Raw genomic sequence first — 21912 nt, 5'->3', positions numbered from 1 at the left:
AATAATTCACAGATGTAGTGAAACAGTAACCAGCCACTGATACATTTGTCTCAAACTTGAATACAGGCATTTAAAGGTGTCCTTCTGCATTAGTGAGTTCCAATATAACTTAACGTGTTGTGCTCTTGTGTGCTCTGATAATCCTTTCGGCGATGTGGTAGGGAGCTTCATTAGGAACACCTGACTCCTGGTAGAGGCACCCATGGCAATGAGGTCGTGGAGTGGTGCCAGATGAATTGCAGTCCAAAAGACCTCAATGGCAAGATCGTGTGGGCGATGACAACACTCCAAGGTCCGAACGTTAATCAAAGTCACTTCTGCCAGCGCCCATCTGCCAAGTTATTTGGAATTGGCGACAGGGCCAGGGCTGTGAATCTGGGAGTCCCTCGTCAAGAATCTGCACACAGGCATCGGACGATTGGAGGTCATTGGACATTTATGTTGGGACAGAGGTGTCTTTGGGCAACAGCATTTATGACTCAGAAGTCCTGCTCAGGATACCCTCCCGCTGTTCACCCGAATTGGGGAGGGGCGAGAAAAGATGCCCTAAAAATATGCTATGCTACTTTCTCCTAGCTGGGGATACCACATTCTGTAGGGTAACGTCCCTAAATTTCGCAACTTGGAAAGTTAGAACATTCATAAATAATCTCAAATATGATCATCCGGAAAGAAGAACTGCGATCGTTTAGTGTGAGCTATCGAGACTCCGAATTGACATCATCGTCCTCGGTGAGGGAGGGGCAGCTGAAGGAAGAAGTAGGGGAATACACCTTCTACTGAGAAGGAAAGGCTGTTAGCAACACTGGTGTCCAAGGAGGTGGTTCTGTCTAAAGTGGTGCATGGGGTACACATGACTCGGGCTCAGATGAGTGGGTCCTTCGCGGGGGTAATGGGTAGATGTGAGAAGTGTGGGCGGGGGACGGCAAATCATGTTCACATGTTTTGGGGTTGCGAGAAGTTGGAGAGCTTTTGGGAGGAGGTGATTTGAGACCTTATCTAGGATAGTGGGGAATGAGGTGAAGCCGGACCCCATGGTGGCAACCTTTGAGGTTTTGGAGAGGACGGCTCTGGAGCTGCGTATGGACTCACTTTGGAGCATCCGCGATGCTGAGGACGTCGTGGATAGCATGTTTAGCGAGTTGGTCACACCGCAGGTGAATGGTACTGAGTGAGATAGAAAATGGGTGACCAAAAGACAGAGCAAGAGTAGGAAGGCAGTGCAGATGTCCTCTGCGGTCATCTCCCTGCAAAACAGATATACCGCTTTGGATACTGTTGAGGGAGATGGCTCACCAGGGAAAGGCAGCAGCAGCCAGGTTCATGGCACCGTGGCTGGGTCTGCTGCACAGCTGGGCAGGAAGAAGAATGGCAGGGCTATAGTGATAGGGGACTCAATTGTAAGGGGAATAGACAGGCGGTTCTGCGGACGCAATCGAGACTCCAGGATGGTATGTTGCCTCCCTGGTGCAAGGGTCAAGGATGTCTCGGAGCGGCTGCAGGACATTCTGGGGGGGGGGGGGGGAGGGTGAACAGCCAGCTGTCGTGGTGCACATAGGCACCAACGATATAGGTAAACAACGGGACGAGGTCCTACAAGCTGAATTCAGGGAGTTAGGAGTTAAACGAAAAAGTAGGACCTCAAAGGTAGTAATCTCAGGATTGCTACCAGTGCCACGAGCTAGTCAGAGTAGGAATGTCAGGATAGAGAGGATGAATGCGTGGCTCGAGAGATGGTGCAAGAGGGAGGGATTCAAATTCCTGGAGCATTGGAACCGGTTCTGGGGGAGGTGGGACCAGTACAAACCGGACGGTCTGCACCTGGGCAGGACTTGAACTGATGTCCTGGGGGGGGGGGGGGGGGGTGTTTGCTAGAGCTGTTGGGGAGAGTTTAAACTAATGTCGCAGGGGGATGGGAACCGATGCAGGAAGTTGGAAGGTAGTAAAACAGGGACAGAAACAAAAGGCAGTAAGGGGGAAAGTGTAAGGCAGAGAAGCTATAGTCAAAAATCAAAAAGGGCGACACTACAAGGTACAGTGACTGAGGGGAGCTCAGTGAATAGGACCAGGAATACTAAAAGGAATAAAACGGGAAGTGAAAATATTAATGGTAAGCGACGTGGCAGGTTGTTACATGAAGATATGGGTTCAACGACAAGGAAAATTCAGAGAAAGGTTAAGAGGAAGTATAACTTCGGAGAGGTTACTGATCGAGGTGTTAAGATTCAGAACAGAGGTAAAAAAGCCAACATAAGTGTACTTCACCTGAATGCCCGTAGTATTCGGAATAAGGTAAATGAGTTGATGGCGCAAATCATCGTGAATGACTATGATTTAGTGGCCATTACTGAAACATAGTTAAAGGATGGTCACGACTGGGAGTTAAATATCCGAGGGAATCAAACTATTCGGAAGGACAGAGTGGATGGTAAGGGAGGTGGTGTAGCTCTGTTATTTAAGGATGACATCTGGGCAACAGTAAGGGATGACATCGGTGCTATGGAGGATAAGGCTGAATCCATTTGGGTGGAAATCAGGAATAGTAAGGCGAAAAAGTCACTGATAGGAGTTGTCTATAGGCCACCAAATAGTAACATTATAGTGGGGCAGGCAATAAACAAAGAAATAACTGATGCATGTAGAAATGGTACAGCAGTTATCATGGGGGATTTTAATCTACATGTCGATTGGTTTAACCAGGTCGGTCAAGGCAGCCTTGAGGAGGAGTTTATAGAATGTATCCGCGATAGTTTCCTAGAACAGTATGTAATGGAACCTACGAGGGAACAAGGGGTCCTAGATCTGGTCCTGTGTAATGAGACAGGATTGATTAATGATCTCATTGTTAGGGATCCTCTCGGAAGGAGCGATCACAATATGGTGGAATTTAAAATACAGATAGAGAGTGAGAAGATAAAATCAAGCACTAGTGTTTTGTGCTTAAACAAAGGAGATTACAATGGGATGAGAGAAGAACTAGCTAAGGTAGACTGGGAGCAAAGACTTTATGGTGAAACAGTTGAGGAACAGTGGAGAACCTTCCAAGCGATTTTTCACAGTGCTCAGCAACGGTTATTCCAACAAAAAGGAAGGACGGTAGAAAGAGGGAAAATCGACCGTGGATATCTAAGGAGATAAGGGAGAGTATCAAATTGAAGGAAAAAACATACAAAGTAGCAAAGATTAGTGGGAGACTAGAGGACTGGGAAATCTTTAGGGCGCAACAGAAAGCTACTAAAAAAGCTATAAAGAAGAGTAAGATAGATTATGAGAGTAAACTTGCTCAGAATATAACATAAGAACATAAGAACTAGGAACAGGAGTAGGCCATCTGGCCCCTTGAGCCTGCTCCGCCATTCAATGAGATCATGGCTGATCTTTGTGGACTCAGCTCCACTCTCCAGCCCGTACACCATGGGCGTCATTCTCCACCGGCGGGAGTCTCCGTTTTGCCGGCGCCCGGGGGTTTCCCGATGGCATGGGGCTGCCCCACAATGGGAAACCCCATTGACCGGCCGGTGTTACGGAGACTCCCGCCGGCCGGTCGGGGCAGAAATGTGGAGGGGCGCGTAGGAGAATTTCGCCCCATATCCCCGAATCCCTTTATTCTTTAGAAAGGTATCTATCTTTTCTTAAAAACGTTTAAAGAAGGAGCCTCAACTGTTTCACTGGGCAAGGAATTCCAGAGATTCACAACCCTTTGGGTGAAGAAGTTCCTCCTAAACTTGGTCCTAAATCTACTTCCCCTTATTTTGAGGCTATGCCCCCTAGTTCTGCTTTCCCCGACCAGTGGAAACAACCTGCCCGCATCTATCCTATCTATTCCCTTCATAATTTCATATATGTTTCAATACGATCCCCCCCGCATCCTTCTAAACTTCAATGAGTACAGTCCCAGTCTACTCAACCTCTCGTCATAATCTAATCCACTCAACTCTGGGATCAACCTAGTGAATCTCCTCTGCACTCCCTCCAGTGCCAATATGTCCTTTCTTAGGTAAGGAGACCAAAACTGAACACAATACTCCAGATGTGGCCTCACCAACACCTTATACAATTGCAGCATAACCTCCCTAGCCTTGAACTCCATCCCTCTAGCAATGAAAGACAAAACTCGATTAACCTTCTTAATCACCTGTTGCACCTGCACACCAACTTTTTGCGACTCATGCACCAGCACACCCAGGTCCCTCTGCACAGCAGCATGTTTTAACATCTTACCGTTTAAATAAAAATCCATTCTGCTGTTATTCCTCCCAAAATGGATAGCCTCACACTTGGCAACATTGAATTCCATCTGCCAGACCCTAGCCCATTCACCTAACCTATCCAAATCCTTCTGCAGACTTCCGGTAACCGCTGCACTTTTTGCTTTACCACTCATCTTAATGTCGTCTGCAAACTTTGCCACATTGCACTTGGTCCCCAACTCCAAATCATCTATGTAAATTGTGAACAACTGCGGGCCCAACACTGATCCTTGAGGGACCCCACTAGTTACAGGTTGCCAACCAGAGAAACACCCATTTATCCCCACTCTCTGCTTTCTGTTAGTTAACCAATCCTCTACCCATGCTACCACTTTACCCTCAATGCCATGCATCTTTAGTTTATGCAGCAACCTTTTGTGTGGCACCTTGTCAAAAGCTTTCTGGAAATCCAGATATACCACATCCATTGGCTCCCCATTATCTACTGCACTGCACGTCCTCAAAAAATTCTACCAAATTAGTCAGACACGACCTACCCTTTATGAACCCATGCTGCGTCTGCCCAATGTGACAATTTCCCTCCAGGTGCCCCGCTATTTCCTCCTTAATGATAGATTCCAGCATTTTCCCTACAACCGAAGTTAAGCTTACCGGCCTATAATTACCCGCTTTCTGCCGACCTCCTTTTTTAAACAGTGGTGTCACGTTTGCTACTTTCCAATCCTCTGGGACCACCCCAGAGTCAAGTGAATTTTGATAAATTATCACTAGTGCGTTTACAATTTCCCTAGCCATCTCTTTTAACACTCTGGGATGCATCCCATCTGGGCCAGGAGACTTGTCTACCTTTAGCCCCATTAGCTTGCCCAATACTGCCTCCTTAGTGATTACAATCATCTCAAGGTCCTCACCTATCATATCTTTATTTCCATCAGTCACTGGCATGTTATTTGTGTCTTCCACTGTGAAGACTGACCCAAAAAACCTGTTCAGCTCCTCAGCCATTTCCCCAACTCCTATTATTAAATCTCCCTTCTCATCTTCCAAAGGACCAATATTTACCTTAGCCACTCTTTTTTGTCTTATATATTTGTAGAAGCTTTTGCTATCTGCTTTTATGTTCTGAGCAAGTTTACTTTCATAGTCTACCTTACTCTTCTTTATAGCTTTTTTAGTAGCTTTCTGTTGTCCCCTAAAGACTTCCCAGTCCTCTAGTCTCCCACTAATTTTGCCACTTTGTATGTTTTTTCCTTCAATTTGATACGCTCCTTCCAAGAGGATCCCGAACTATGAGATCATTAATCAATCCTGCCTCATTACACAGGACCTGATCCAGGACCGCTTGTTCCCTTGTAGGTTCCATTACATACTGTTCCAGGAAATTATCCCGGACACATTCTATAAACTCCTCCTCAAGGCTGCCTTTACCAACCTGGTTAAACCAATCGACATAGAACATAGAACATAGAACATAGAAAATACAGCACAGAACAGGCCCATGATAACCGCTGTACCATTTCTACATGCATCCGTTATTTCTTTGCTTATTGCCTGCCCTACCATCCTGTTACTATTTGGTGGCCTATAGACTACTCCTATCAGTGACCTTTTCGCCTTACTATTCCTGATTTCCACCCAAATTGATTCAACCTTGTCCTCCATAGCACCAACATCATCCCTTACTATTGCCCGGATGCCATCCTTAAACAACAAAGCTACACCACCGCCCTTACCGTCCATTCTATCCTTGCATATAGTCTGATACCCTTGGATATTTAACTCCCAGTCGTGACCACCTTTTAACCATGTTCCAGTAATGGCCACTAAATCATAGTCATTCACGATGATTTGCGCCATCAACTCATTCACCTTATTCCGTATACTACGAACATTCAGGTAAAGTACACTTATGTTGTTTTTTATGTCTTTGTTATGAATCCCAACACCTTTTTAAAAAAAATGTATTTTTATTAAAGTTTTCAAACACAATTTTTTCCCTTACAAATCAAAAAAAAAGGTAACATGATAACTGCAATATAACATTGTTTAACTAACATGGTAAACTAACCAAATAACACAAAGTCATACTCCCCCCCCCCGCCCCCTCTCCCCCTCCAAAAACCCAAACAATTTATCCCCCCTCCCTCCCCCCCCCTTCCCCCTGGGTTGCTGCTGCTGGCCATCTATCTTCCCTCTAACGTTCAGCGAGGTAGTCGAGGAACGGTTGCCACCTTCTGGTGAACCCTTGAGCCGATCCTCTCAGCGCAAACTTCATCTGCTCTAGTTTTATGAACCCCGCCATATCGTTTATCCAGGCCTCCAGTCCGGGGGGTTTCGCTTCCTTCCACATGAGTAAAATCCTACACCGGGCTACTAGGGACGCAAAGGCCACGACATCGGCCTCTTTCGCCTCCTGCACTCCCGGCTCATCCGCTACTCCAAATATAGCTAACCCACAGCCTGGCTTGACCCCGACCTTCACCACCTTCGAGATCACTCCCGTTACTCCCCTCCAATACCCCTCCAGTGCCGGACACAACTAAAACACATGTGTGTGGTTCGCCGGGCTTCCCCCGCACCTCCCACACTTGTCCTCCACTCCGAAGAACCTGCTCAACCTTGCTCCCGTTATGTGTGCTCTATGCAGCACCTTAAATTGGATCAGGCTAAGCCTGGCACACAAGGAAGAGGAATTTACCCTGCTTAGGGCATCAGCCCACAAACCCTCCTCAATCTCCTCCCCGAGTTCTTCTTCCCATTTTTCCTTCAGTTCGCCCACCAACTCCTCCCCCTCTTCTCTCATCTCCCGGTATATCTCTGACACTTTGCCCTCCCCGACCCACACCCCCGAAAGCACCCTGTCCTGGATCCCTTGTGTCGGGAGCAGCGGAAATTCCCTCACCAGTTGTTTCGTGAACGCTCTCACCTGCATATATCTAAAGAAATTTCCCCGGGGCAGCTCATACTTTTCCTCAAGCGCTCCCAAGCTCGCAAACGTCCCGTCTATAAATAAATCTCCCACTCTCCTGTTTCCTACCCGGTGCCAACTCTGGAATCCTCCGTCCAGCCTCCCTGGGGCAAACTTATGGTTGTTCCTGATCGGGGACCACACCGAGGCTCCCAGCACACCCCTTTGTCTCCTCCATTGCCCCCAGATACTTAATGTTGCCGCCACCACTGGGTTCGTGGTAAATGTTTTTGGGGAGAGCGGTAGTGACGCCGTCACCAGTGCTTTTAAACTCGTCCCTTTGCAGGACTTCATCTCCAACCTTTTCCACGCCGCTCCCTCTCTCTCTATCATCCATTTACGAATCATCGCCACGTTGGCGGCCCAGTAGTAGTCGCCCAAATTCGGCAACGCCAGTCCCCCTCTGTCTCTGCTACGTTGTAGGAACCCCCTCCTTACCCTCGGGGCCTTCCCTGCCCACACGAAGCTCGTGATGCTCCTATCTATTTTTTTAAAGAAGGCCTTAGTGATCAGTATAGGGAGACATTGGAACACAAATAGGAACCTCGGGAGGACCATCATCTTAATCGCCTGCACTCTGCCCGCCAGTGACTGTGGCTGCATGTCCCACCTTTTGAAATCCTCTTCCATTTGTTCCACCAGCCGTGTCAGATTGAGTCTGTGTAAGGTTCCCCAGCTCCTGGCTATCTGAATCCCCAGGTATCAGAAGTTTCTTTCCACTCTCCTTAGCGGCAGGCCATCTATCCCTCTACTTTGGTCCCCAGGGTGTATCACAAAAAGCTCACTCTTTCCCATGTTCAGCCTATATCCCGAGAAATCTCCAAACTCTCTCAATATCTGCATGACCTCTGTCATCCCCCCCACTGGGTCCGTCACATACAGCAGTAGGTCATCCGTGTAGAGTGACACTCGGTGTTCCTCTCCCCCTCTAATCACACCTCTCCATTTTCTGGAGTCTCTCAGCGCTATGGCCAGTGGTTCAATTGCCAACGCGAACAGTAATGGGGACAACGGGCATCCCTGTCTTGTTCCCCTGTGTAGTCGAAAATACTCCGACCTTTGCCAACCTGTGACCACACTTGCCGTTGGGGCCCCATAGAGGAGTTTAACCCAGCTGACAAACCCGTCCCCGAACCCGAACCTCCTCAGCACCTCCCATAGATACTCCCACTCCACCCTATCGAATGCCTTCTCTGCATCCATTGCCGCCACTATCTCTGCCTCCCCCTCTGCTGGGGGCATCATTATCACCCCTAATAGCCGTCGCACGTTGACATTTAGTTGTCTCCCCTTTACGAACCCTGTCTGGTCTTCGTGCACCACCCCCGGGACACAATCCTCTATCCTCGTTGCCAGCACCTTTGCTAGCAACTTGGCGTCCACATTTAGCAGTGAGGTAGGCCTATAGGACCCGCACTGCAGCGGATCCTCATCCCGCTTCAAGATTAGCGATATCGTCGCCTCCGACATTGTCGGGGGTAGGGTCCCCCCTTCTCTGGCCTCGTTAAAGGTCCTTACCAGCAGCGGGGCCAACAAGTCCACATATTTTCTATAGAATTCCACCGGGAACCCATCTGGTCCCGGGGCCTTCCCTGCCTGCATGTTCCCCAGCCCCTTGGTAACCTCGTCCACCCCAATCGGCGCCCCCAGGCCTTCGACCTCCTGCTCCTCCACCCTCGGGAACATTAATTGGTCCAAAAACTGCCGCACCTCCTCTTTTCCCTCCGGGGGTTGGGACCTATATAGTCTCTCGTAAAAGGTCTTAAACACCTCGTTTATCTTCCCTGCTCTCCGCACCGTAGCTCCCATTTCATCCCTAATTCCCCCTATCTCCCTCATCGCAGTCCTCTTTCGCAGCTGATGGGCCAACAGGCGACTCGCCTTTTCCCCATATTCATATCTCATCCCCTGTGCCTTCCTCCACTGTGCCTCCGCCCTCCTTGTGGTCAACAGGTCGAACTCCGTCTGGAGTCGTCGCCTCTCCCTGTATAGTCCTTCATCCGGGGCCTCCGCGTATTCTTTATCTACCCTCAAAATCTCCCCCAGTAGTCTTTCCCTTTCCTTGGCCTCTATTTTCCCCTTGTGGGCCTTGATGGAGATCAGCTCTCCTCTGACCACCGCCTTTAGTGCTTCCCATACTACTCCCACTCGGACCTCCCCGTCGTCATTGGCCTCCAGGTACCTCTCGATACATCCCCGCACCCTTCCGCAGACTCCCTCATCCGCCAGTAATCCCACATCCAGTCGCCAGAGTGAACGCTGCTCCCTCTCCTCTCCTAGTTCCAGGTCCACCCAGTGTGGGGCATGATCTGAAACAGCTATGGCTAAGTACTCAGTTCCTTCCACCCTCGAGATCAGTGACCTTCCCAAAACAAAGAAATCTATCCGGGAGTACACCTTGTGAACATGGGAGAAGAAGGAGAACTCTTTGGCCATCGGCCTAACAAATCGCCACGGATCCACTCCCCCCATTTGGTCCATAAACCCCCTAAGCACCTTGGCCGCTGCCGGCCTTCTTCCGGTCCTAGATCTAGATCTATCTAACCCTGGGTCCAACACGGTGTTGAAGTCCCCACCCCCCATTATCAGGTTTCCTACCTCCAGGTCCGGGATACGTCCCAGCATTCGCTTCATAAATCCCGCATCATCCCAATTCGGGGCATATACGTTAACCAACACGACCTCCATTCCCTGCAGTCTGCCACTCAGCATCACATATCTGCCTCCGCTGTCTGCTACAATGTTCCTAGCTTCGAATGACACCCGTTTCCCCACCAGTATGGCCACCCCTCTGTTCTTTGCATCCAGCCCTGAGTGGAACACCTGTCCCACCCATCCTTTCCTTAACCTAACTTGGTCCGCCACCTTCAGGTGCGTCTCCTGAAGCATGGCCACGTCTGCCCTCAGTCCTTTCAAGTGCGCGAACACTCGGGCCCTTTTAATCGGCCCATTTAGGCCTCTCACGTTCCACATGATCAGCCGAACTGGGGGGCTGCCTGCCCCCCTCCCCTGTCGACTAGCCATCACCCTCTCTAGGCCAGTCCCACGTCCCGGTTCCGCGCACCCACCCGTTCCCCAGGCGGCACATTCCCGCCCCGACCACCTTTTCTTTTACCAGTTCCTCTTCGATCTCTGCAGCAGCAACCCAGTTATCCTCCCCCCCCCCCCCCCCCCCCGCTAGATCCCCATCTAGCATGATTACTCCCCCCATATTGCTTCCGAAAGTCAGCTGACTTCAACTGACCCCGGCTTCTCCTGCTCTCTCCTTGACCCCCCCGTGTGGGGAACTCCCATCTACCTTGCGCCTATCTTCCCACCATCATCTTTCTGGCGCGGGAACAAGAACAATAAGCCCCGTGTTCTCTAGAGCCGTCCCGCTCCTCGTGGCGCAGCTCCCTCTGCCGCCCCACTCCCATTCCCCATCCCCCGCCTATGTCTCTTCTTCCCCCACACCGGTGCCCACATTTCTTAGTGTTCCCCCCTCCCCAATTTACATCTCTATATACACCAGCATTGTTGTTTCCCCTCCAACATCAGTCCCTAAGTTCTGATCCAGTTTCTCGTTTTTAATGAAGGTCCATGCTTCTTCCGCCGTTTCGAAGTAGTGATGCCTCTCCTGGTGCGTGACCCACAGTCGCGCCGGCTGCAACATCCCGAACTTCACCTTCTTGTTGTGCAGCACCTCCTTGGCTCGGTTAAAACTCGCCCTCCTTCTCGCCACCTCCGCACTCCAATCCTGGTACACCCGTACCACCGCATTCTCCCATCTACTACTTCGTACCTTTTTGGCCCATCTCAGAACCACCTCTCTGTCATTGAAGCGATGAAATCGCACGATCGTCGCCCTAGGTGGTTCTCCCGCCTTTGGTCTCCTCGCAGGGACCCGATGGGCCCCTTCCACTTCCAAGGGGCCCGAGGGGGCCTCAGCTCCCATTAGCGAGCGTAGCATCGAGCTCACGTAAGCCCCGCCGTCCGCTCCTTCCACTCCCTCGGGGAGACCCAGGATCCGAAGGTTCTTTCTCCGTGATATGTTTTCTAGGACTTCAATCCTTTCAATGCACTTTTTGTGGAGCGCCTCGTGCATCTGCGTTTTGACCGCCAGGCCCAGGATCTCGTCCTCGTTGTCCGTCACCTTCTGCTCCACCACACGGAGGTCCATCTCCTGGGTCTTTTGTGCCTCCTTAAGCCCCTCAATTGCTTGTAGCATCGGGGCCAGCACCTCCTTCTTAAGCAGCTCCACACACCGTCTCAAAAATTCGTCTTGGTCCGGCCCCCATGTCACCTGGGCTCCCTCCGCCGCCATCTTGCTCCTTTTTCCTTCTGCCGCTGCCCTCGAGGATTCTCCGATCTGGCCGCCGCCGCCGATATTTTTCTTTTTCGTTGGGGGGGACTCCCTGTTGTCTCACCCCACACCGGGTTTCATCCCGAAAAAATTCCCCGTTGGGGCTATTAAAAGAGCCCGAAGGTCCGTTCGAGCTGGAGCCGCCGAAACGTGCGGCTTAGCTGGTCATCGCCGCAACCGGAAGTCGAATCCCAACACCTTGATCAGTAACTGTTCGCAAATTATTTTTCCTCTTACCCTTTCTCCTAATTTTCCTTGTCTTTGAACCCATATCTCTACATAATACCCTGTCACGTAACCTGCTGCCTTGCTCTCCATTAACCATTATACTGTCCATAGCTTTACCCTTCCCTTCCCCCCAACTTGCTAGTTTAAAGTCCTTGTGACCAACCTATTTATCCTATTCGCTAGAACACTGGTCCCAGAATGGTTCAAGTGAAGATCGTCCCAACGGTACAGGTCCCTCCTGCCCCAGTACTGATGCCAATGCCCCATGAAATGGAATCCCTCTTTCTCGCACCACTCCTTTAGCCACGTGTTAACTTCCCTAATTTTCTCAACCCTATGCCAATTGGCACGTGGCTCGGGTAGTAATCCAGAGATTATAACCCTGGAGGACCTGTTCTTTAATTTAGTTCCTAGTGTTTGATAATCCCCAAACAGGTCCTCTTTCCTAGTCTTACCTATGTTGTTAGTCCCAACGTGGACCACAACAACTGGATCCTCCCCCTCCCTCTCCAAAATCCTTTCAAGCTGATCAGAGATGTCCCTCACCCTGGCACCGGGCAGGCAACATACCATGCGGGTCTCACGATCTGGCTTCCAAAGGATGCCATCAATCCCGCTAATTATAGAATCCCCTACAACTACCACTTGTCTTTTTGCTCCCCCCTCTTGAATGGCTTCCTGTACCACGGTGCAGTGGTCAGTCAACGCATCCTCCCTACAGCCCTCTTCCTCATCCACACAGGGAGCAAGTACCTCATACCTGTTGGACAAGGTCAAGGGCTGAGGCTCCTCAACTCCTAAACTCAGGATCCCCCTACCTGCCTCCCTTGCAGTCACACCACTCTGTCCCTGACCACTGACTGAATTAACAGTACTTATAAAAACAGATAGTAAAAGTTTCTACAAATATATAAAACAAAAAAGTGTGAATAAAGTAAATATTGGTCCTTGAGAGGATTAGAAGGGAGATTTAATAATGGGAGATGAGGAAATGGCTGAGGAACTGAACAGGTTTTTTGGGTCGGTCTTCACAGTAGAAGACACAAATAACATGCCAGTGATTAACATAGACATAGATTAACATAGAATTTACAGTGCAGAAGGAGGCCATTCGGCCCATCGAGACTTCACCGGCTCTTGGAAAGAGCACCCTACCCAAGGTCAACAACTCCACCCCATCCCCATAACCCAGTAACCCCACCCAACACTAAGGGCAATTTTGGACACTAAGGGCAATTTATCATGGCCAATCCACCTAACCTGCACATCTTTGGACTGTGGGAGGAAACTGGAGCACCCGGAGGAAACCCACGCACACACAGGGAGGATGTACAGACTCCGCACAGACAGTGACCCAAGCCGGAATTGAACCTGGGACCCTGGAACTGTGAAGCAATTGTGCTATCCACAATGCTACCGTGCTGCCCTGTGCTACCGTGCTGCTATGACATGAGGCTATGACAGGTGAGGACCTTGAGAGGATTGTTATCACTAAGGAGGTAGTGATGGGCAAGCTAATGGGGATAAAGGTAGACAAGTCTCCTGGCCCTGATTGAATGCATCCCAGAGTGCTAAAAGTGATGGCTGGGAAATTGCAAATGCAGTAGTGCTAATTTTCCAAAATTCACTAAACTCTGGGGTGGCCCCGGTGGATTGGAAATTAGCAAACGTGACACCACTGTTTAAAAAAGGAGGTAGGCAGAAAGCGGGTAATTATAGGCCAGTGAGCTTAACTTCGGTAGTAGGGAAGATGCTGGAATCTGTCATCAAGGAAGAAATAGCGAGGCATCTGGATGGAAATTGTCCCATTGGGCAGACGCAGCATGGGTTCATAAAGGGCAGGTCGTGCCTAACTAATTTAGTGGAATTTTTTGAGGACATTACCAGTGCGGCAGATAACGGGGAGCCAATGGATGTGGTATATCTGGATTTCCAGAAAGCCTTTGACAAGGTGCCACACAAAAGGTTGCTGCATAAGATAAAGATGCATGGCATTAAGGGGAAAGTAGTAGCATGGATAGAGGATTGGTTAATTAAGAGAAAGCAAAGAGTGGGGATTAATGGGTGTTTCTCTGGTTGGCAATCAGTAGCTAGTGGTGTCCCTCAGGGATCAGTGTTGGGCCCACAACTGTTCACAATTTACATAGATGATTTGGAGTTGGGGATCAAAGGCAATGTGTCCAAGTTTGCAGATGAAACTAAGATAAGTGGTAAAGCAAAAGGTGCAGAGGATACTGGAAGTCTGCAGAGGGATTTGGATAGGCTAAGTGAATGGGCTAGGGTCTGGCAGATGGAATACAATGTTGACAAATGTGAGGTTATCCATTTTGGTAGGAATAACAGCAAAAGGGATTATTATTTAAATGATAAAATATTAAAACATGCTGCTGTGCAGAGAGACCTGGGTGTGCTAGTGCATGAGTCGCAAAACGTTGGTTTACAGGTGCAACAGGTGATTAAGAAGGCAAATGGAATTTTGTCCTTCATTGCTAGAGGGATGGAGTTTAAGACTAGGGAGGTTATGCTGCAATTGTACAAGGTGTTAGTGAGGCCACACCTGGAGTATTGTGTTTAGTTTTGGTCTCCTTACTTGAGAAAGGACGTACTGGCACTGGAGGGTGTGCAGAGGAGATTCACTAGGTTAATCCCAGAGCTGAAGGGGTTGGATTACGAGGAGAGGTTGAGTAGACTGGGACTGTACTCGTTGGAATTTAGAAGGATGAGGGGGGATCTTATAGAAACATATAAAATTATGAAGGGAATAGATAGGATCGATGCGGGCAGGTTGTTTCCACTGGCGGGTGAAAGCAGAACTAGGGGGCATAGCCTCCAAATAAGTGGAAGTAGATTTAGGACTGAGTTTAGGAGGAACGTCTTCACCCAAAGGATTGTGAATCTCTGGAATTCCTTGCCCAGTGAAGCAGTAGAGGCTCCTTCATTAAATGTTTTTAAGATAAAGATAGATAGTTTTTTGAAGAATAAAGGGATTAAGGGTTATGGTGTTCGGGCCGGAAAGTGGAGCTGAGTCCACAAAAGATCAGCCATGATCTCATTGAATGGCGGAGCAGGCTCGAGGGGCCAGATGGCCTACTCCTGCCCTAGTTCTTATGTTCTTAAGGGGGCTGATGTCACGGCCTTCACCTGCCTTCACCTCTCTGATTGCCCGCCGATGGGTTCTTTTGAATTGGAGGTCGGATACGCCACCAGGGGGGGCGGTTGTGGCCTGTCTGGGAGACCAGTATGAGTTTGTCCAGTTGGAAGAGATTAAGTTTGCCTCAAGGGGGTCAGAAGACGGCTTCAAGATACAGTGTAGGACGTTCATGACAATATTTGAGGAGTTGTTTGCCTCGAGGGTGGGGGATGGGGAGGGAAAGGATTAAAAAGGGAAAAATGTACAAACTGCTGACTCTGGTTTGTGGAAATGTGGTTTTGTTGTTATTGTTTACGTTTGGAGTGAAATATCGCTTTTTAAAAAAAAGTTGGTTTTGTCATCGAGAGGAGGATCTTGGATGTGCTGCCAGAATTCCGCAATTGTATAAATGAAAACTCATAACACTTCACCCACATCTCTGCCATAACCAATGTGCCACTGTCATCATGGTAGGATAGTGGTGTAGCACACTGGGCTAAATCACTGGCTTTTAAAGCAAACCAAGTGCCAACAGCATGGTTCAATTCCCGTACCAGCCTCCCCGAACAGGCGCCGGATTGAAGCCTACTTTTGAAAATAAGTGATTATCATTTCATTTCACAGTTGCTTCACAGCGCCAGGGTCCCAGGTTCGATTCCCGGCTTGGGTCACGTCACTGTCTTGTGGAGTCTGCACGTTCTCCCCGTGTCTGCGTGGGTTTCCTCCGATTGCCCCGGTTTCCTCCCACAGTCCAAAGATGTGCGGGTTAGGTGGATTGGCCATGCTAAATTGCCCTTAGTGTTCAAAAAGGTTAGGTGGGGTTCCTGGGTTACAGGGATAAAGGGGATAGGGTGGAGATGTGGGGCTTAAGTGGGATGCTCTTCCCAAGGTACAGACTCGATGGGCCGAATGGCCTCCTTCTGCACTGTAAATTCCATGATCAGCACTTCAGCCCCTTAACTCTGGTTAAGGTGGAAAGGAAAAGTTCTATTCCGACCTTTATGATGTCCCCACTGCCATCCCAAAAGGAGAAAAGATCGTTCCTCTGGGAAATTTTAATGTCAGTGTTGGCCGTAACACTGATGTCTGGAGTGTCATCATTGGGGAAAAGCAGGGTGGGAAAAGCCAATGCAAAATGCATCCTCCAGCTGCTGAAATGTGCTCAGCATGGCCTCATTGTAACAAGCATCCTCTTTCGCCAGAAGGACAAAGACAAAACCACATGGAAGAATCCGGAGGAATCCCAGATCAAAGCACTGGCTTCTACTGGATTGGTCAGGATCTAAGTGATGCCTGTATCACTCAACCCATGCGTTGGTCTGATGTCTTCTGGGAAGATCATCAACTTGTTCGATCGGTGATGAACTGGACGATGACCGAGCACTAAGACATCGCAAGACCCAAAACACCCAGAGGAAGAAGATTAATGTGTCGGCCCAAAGCAGCCTGACCAGAGATAAGAACACAAGAACTAGTAGCAGAAGTGGCCGATTCAGCCCCTTGAGCCGGCCCCACCATTCAATGCGATCATGGCTGAACTCCTTTTGTCCTCATCGCCACTTTCCTCCCCGTTCTCCATAACCCTTCAACCCATTACTAATTAAAAATCTGTCTACCTCCTCCTTAAGTTTACTCCAAGTCCCAGCATCTACCGCACGCTGGGGGAGTGAATTCCACAGATTCACGACCCTTTGAAAAAAGTAATTTCTCCTCCTCGCTGTTTTAAATCTGCTACCCCTTATCCTAAAACTATGACCTTTCGTTCGAGATTGCCCCACAAGAGGAAGCATCAAATCTATGTCTACTTTGAAAATATCTTTTATCATCTTATTGTTATGGGCCAGGGTTTAGAGAACACCAAAGTATATCATGGAGTTCACCTGACCCACAATTTTTAATAGATTTTGGTTACGAGGAGGCCAATGTTGCTCTTTTTAACCTTAGTCTATTTGCTCTGATTAAGTCACCTTTGCTCATGAGTCACCAGGTATCTTTATGATACCGCCACGTGGTTCAAGTTCAGGGTATGATTACTAATACAGCACACCGCTTAGTAAGGATTAAAACAACGGTCATTTATTATATACAACGAGCAATATTAATACCCTAATACTACTTTCTATATAATAAACCTATCACTACTGGCCAATACTTAACTTAGGAAGAGCCCACCAGGTCAGGGAAACGAATGGCTTGTCCAATCAGATCTGGCCCGCGGGATTCAAAAGGCTGCTACAGGTCGGTGGCTAGGTGTCTCTACCGGATAGCGATCGCTGGATTCAAACTTACTGTTGCCGGTTGCTGTTCTTGCGAAGATCTCGAGCAGGCGAAGAGGAGAGAGAGCGAGATCTGAACTTGGCCCCTCACTTTTATAGGGCCCAGGGGCTTCCCGCCTCCCGGGGCGGCCCTTGACCCTGAGTCCCAAGTGATTGGATCTGTCCCCAATGCCTGGGGTCGATGTGTCCAATGGTGAGGCGATTCCTCGATCAGGGGGTGGTCGCTCACCTGTCTTTGTTTCGGCCACTGTAGGCGCCGACAGGTCTGGCCCGGTATTCAATTGCTAATATGTTGCAATTGTTCCCGGGGATAGCCGATTTAACTGCAGATGTCTGGATAGATGGGCTGCAAACAGTCCTGAATGTAACTGCAAATACCTGGGTTGATGGGCTGTTGATAGCCCTGAGTATCGATCTGGGCTAACTTCCCCAGAGCCGAATATGCAATACTGTCTGCAGCTGCCTGCTTGTGTCTTGTTAGCTGCTTTTCCCAGCAGTCTTTCAGGTTAGCCATTTCAAACTGGGTCATAATTGGTACAGGCTTTTTGTCCTGCCTCTGTGGCATGGGAGATAAGGGTGCGGGTCCATTTGGCCATATTGTCTGGGGACAAATGGGCACGATCCACGTTGCCGAAAACGGCTTCAAAATGAATCCATAAGCGTCCTGTGAACGCTGTGGGGTGTTCAGACTTTTTCTGTCTGCATTTATTCAGACCGTCTACGGGGTCGCCCCGGTTGTACCTGATCGCATCCAGGATGGCGGCATGCATTTCTGCAAGGGTGCTTCCTCCTACATTCTGTGTGTCGGGAAGGGCTGCTGCGACCGATGGGTCTAAGCTGAGAACCGTGAGCTTTACCTGCTCTTTCTCATCCAGGCCGCACATGGTTGCCTGGTGTTTGACGGTGGCAAAGAAATGGTGTGGGTCTGAAGCGGGGAGGAACGGTGTGATTTTGGCACACGCGTCCCGTAATTGGGTCACTGTAAGGGGGGTGGAATATAAGACTTCCGCCTCGTCTGCTGTGGCGGTGCGGTGGGTTGTTACATGGTTCATGGGAGCCTGTATTATCTGTTGTGTGGGAGTGGGGGTGTTTTCTTCCTTTGGGGTTTTCCCTGCGCACATGCTCCCTGAACATATCTCTGCGCTGTCTCTTGCAATTCTTCCCAATCAGGGCCGTCTTCCTGGTCTAAACTTTCCCCAAAGGTTTCTTGAAATCCCTTTTGGACAGAAAGCAGTGCTTTCAAGTCTGCAATCTGCTTTCGGCACTTTGCATGGTCCAAAGTACTCTGCCTTTGTTCCGTGGTTGTGGCGTGGAGCGCTCTCAAGGCTGCCTTGAGATCACTGCATTGTTTCTGGAGCGTCTCTACCTGGTTTTCTGTTTCTTTCTTTACCAGGACTGCACGTTGCAGGTTCTGATAAGCCTTTTCATATTGTGACTGGAAACTACTCAAGTGCGCCAGACAAGATTGGTGACCCCGTTTGGCGTCAGCCACCTCTTCGTCCTTTGCTGCTAATTTCCCTTTTAACTCCAGGTTCTCTTTCTCAATTTCGCATACAACGATTTTACTCATCCATAAGACCATAAGACATAGGAGCGGAAGTAAGGCCATTCGGCCCATCAAGTCCACTCCACCATTCAATCATGGCTGATTTCAACTCCATTTACCCGCTCTCTCTCCATAGCCCTTAATTCCTCGAGAAATCAAGAATTTATCAACTTCTGTCTTAAAGACACTCAACGTCCCGGCCTCCACCGCCCTCTGTGGCAATGAATTCCACAGACTCACCACTCTCTGGCTGAAGAAATTTCTCCTCATCTCTGTTCTAAAGTGACTCCCTTTTATTCTAAGGCTGTGCCCCCGGGTCCTAGTCTCCCCTGCTAATGGAAACAACTTCCCTACATCCACCCTATCTAAGCCATTCATTATCTTGTAAGTTTCTATTAGATCTCCCCTCAACCTCCTAAACTCCAATGAATATAATCCCAGGATCCTCAGACGTTCATCGTATGTTAGGCCTACCATTCCTGGGATCATCCGTGTGAATCTCCGCTGGACCCGCTCCAGTGCCAGTATGTCCTTCCTGAGGTGTGGGGCCCAAAATTGCTCACCGTATTCTAAATGGGGCCTAACTAATGCTTTATAAAGCTTCAGAAGTACATCCCTGCTTTTATATTCCAAGCCTCTTGAGATGAATGACAACATTGCATTTGCTTTCTTAATTACGGACTCAACCTGCAAGTTTACCTTTAGAGAATCCTGGACTAGGACTCCCAAGTCCCTTTGCACTTCAGCATTATGAATTTTGTCACCGTTTAGAAAATAGTCCATGCCTCTATTCTTTTTTCCAAAGTGCAAGACCTCGCACTTGCCCACGTTGAATTTCATCAGCCATTTCTTGGACCACTCTCCTAAACTGTCTAAATCTTTCTGCAGCCTCCCCACCTCCTCCATACTACCTGCCCCTCCACCTATCTTTGTATCATCGGCAAACTTAGCCAGAATGCCCCCAGTCCCGTCATCTAGATCGTTAATATATAAAGAGAACAGCTGTGGCCCCAATACTGAACCCTGCGGGACACCACTCGTCACCGGTTGCCATTCCGAAAAAGAACCTTTTATCCCAACTCTCTGCCTTCTGCCTGACAGCCAATCATCAATCCATGTTAGTACCTTGCCTCGAATACCATGGGCCCTTATTTTACTCAGCAGTCTCCCGTGAGGCACCTTATCAAAGGCCTTTTGGAAGTCAAGATAGATAACATCCATTGGCTCTCCTTGGTCTAACCTATTTGTTATCTCTTCAAAGAACTCTAACAGGTTTGTCAGGCATGACCTCCCCTTACTAAATCCATGCTGACTTGTCCTAATCCGACCCTGCACTTCCAAGAATTTAGAAATCTCATCCTTAACAATGGATTCTAGAATCTTGCCAACAACCGAGGTTAGGCGAATTGGCCTATAATTTTCCATCGTTTTCCTTGTTCCCTTCTTGAACAGGGGGATTACAACAGCGATTTTCCAATCCTCTGGGACTTTCCCTGACTCCAGTGACTTTTGAAAGATCATAACTAACGCCTTCACTATTTCTTCAGCTATCTCCTTTAGAACTCTAGGATGTAGTCCATCTGGGCCCGGAGATTTATCCATTTTTAGACCTCTTAGTTTCTCTACCACTTTCTCCTTTGTGATGGCTACCATATTCAACTCTGCCCCCTGACTCTCCGGAATTGTTGGGATATTACTCATGTCTTCTACTATGAAGACTGACGCAAAGTACTTATTTAGTTCCTCAGCTATTTCCTTGTCTCCCATCACAAAATTACCAGCGTCATTTTGGAGCGGCCCAATGTCAACTTTTGCCTCCCGTTTGTTTTTAATGTATTTGAAGAAACTTTTACTATCATTCCTAATGTTACTGGCTAGCCTACCTTCATATTTGATCCTCTCTTTCCTTATTTCTCTCTTTGTTATCCTCTGTTTGTTTTTGTAGCCTTCCCAATCTTCTGACTTCCCACTACTCTTTGCCACATTATAGGCTTTCTCTTTTGCTTTGATGCATTCCCTAACTTCCTTTGTCAGCCATGGCTGCCTAATCCCCCCTCTGATAACCTTTCTTTTCTTTGGGATGAACCTCTGTACTGTGTCCTCAATTACTCCCAGAAACTCCTGCCATTGCTGTTCTTTCCCACTAGGCTCTGCTCCCAGTCGATTTTCGTCAGTTCCTCCCTCATGCCCCTGTAGTTACCTTTATTTAACTGTAACACCTTTACATCTGATTCTACCTTCTTTCTTTCAAATTGGAGATTGAATTCTACCATATTATGATCACTGCCTCCTAAGTGCTCCCTTACTTTAAGATCTTTAATCAAGTCTGGCTCATTACATAACACTAAGTCCAGAATGGCCTGTTCCCTCGTGGGCTCCATCACAAGCTGTTCCAAAAAGCCCTCCTGTAAATATTCAATGAATTCCCTTTCCTTGGGTCCACTGGCAGCATTATTTACCCAGTCCACCTGCATGTTGAAGTCCCCCATGATCACTGTGACATTGCCTTTCTGACATGCACTTTCTATTTCGTGGTGCATTTTGTGCCCCCGGTCCTGGCCACTGTTAGGAGGCCTGTACATAACTCCCATTATGGTTTTTTTGCCTTTGTGGTTCCTCAACTCTACCCACACAGACTCCACATCATCTGACCCTATGTCATTTAGTGCTATTGATTTAATTTCATTCCTAATTAACAAGGCAACCCCGCCCCCTCTGCCCACCTCCCTGTCTTTTCGATAGGTTGTGAATCCCTGGATGTTTAAATGCCAGTCCTGAACCCCCTGCAACCATGTCTCTGTGATGCCTACCACATCATACCTGCCAGTCACAATCTGGGCCACAAGCTCATCTACCTTGTACCGTACACTGCGCGCATTTAAATATAGCACCTTTAATTCTCTATTGACCGTCCCTTTTTGTTTTCTTAGTGTGGTGGACCTTGGTTTACTGAGCCTTTCCATATACTGTGTCATATTTTGTGGGATGGGGACTATCGTAACCTCTCCTGAGTTTTGTCTTTTCGTGCTTTTTTGTATACCTAAGCAGCTACGCTTCCCACTGATTACTTCACCTCTTGGTTCCCTGACTTTCCCTTCCCCCCCAATCTTTAGTTTAAAGTCCTATTGACCACCCTATTTATTCTTTTTCGCCAGAACACTGGTCCCAGCTCAGTTCAGGTGGAGACCATCCCAACGGTATAGGTCCCCCC

At 48.6% G+C, this 21912-nt stretch overlaps 1 protein-coding gene across 1 annotated transcript in view; it reads left to right on the top strand.

Moving 5' to 3' along the window:
• LOC140388597 (uncharacterized) overlaps positions 1-21912 on the top strand; it is a 76554-nt gene that overhangs the window by 13658 nt on the left and 40984 nt on the right. The window lies entirely within an intron of this gene.

This window comes from Scyliorhinus torazame, chromosome 13, assembly GCF_047496885.1.
Source record: "Scyliorhinus torazame isolate Kashiwa2021f chromosome 13, sScyTor2.1, whole genome shotgun sequence".
NCBI classification, from domain to species: domain Eukaryota; kingdom Metazoa; phylum Chordata; class Chondrichthyes; order Carcharhiniformes; family Scyliorhinidae; genus Scyliorhinus; species Scyliorhinus torazame.
This window is presented reverse-complemented; position numbering and strand designations above follow the sequence as displayed.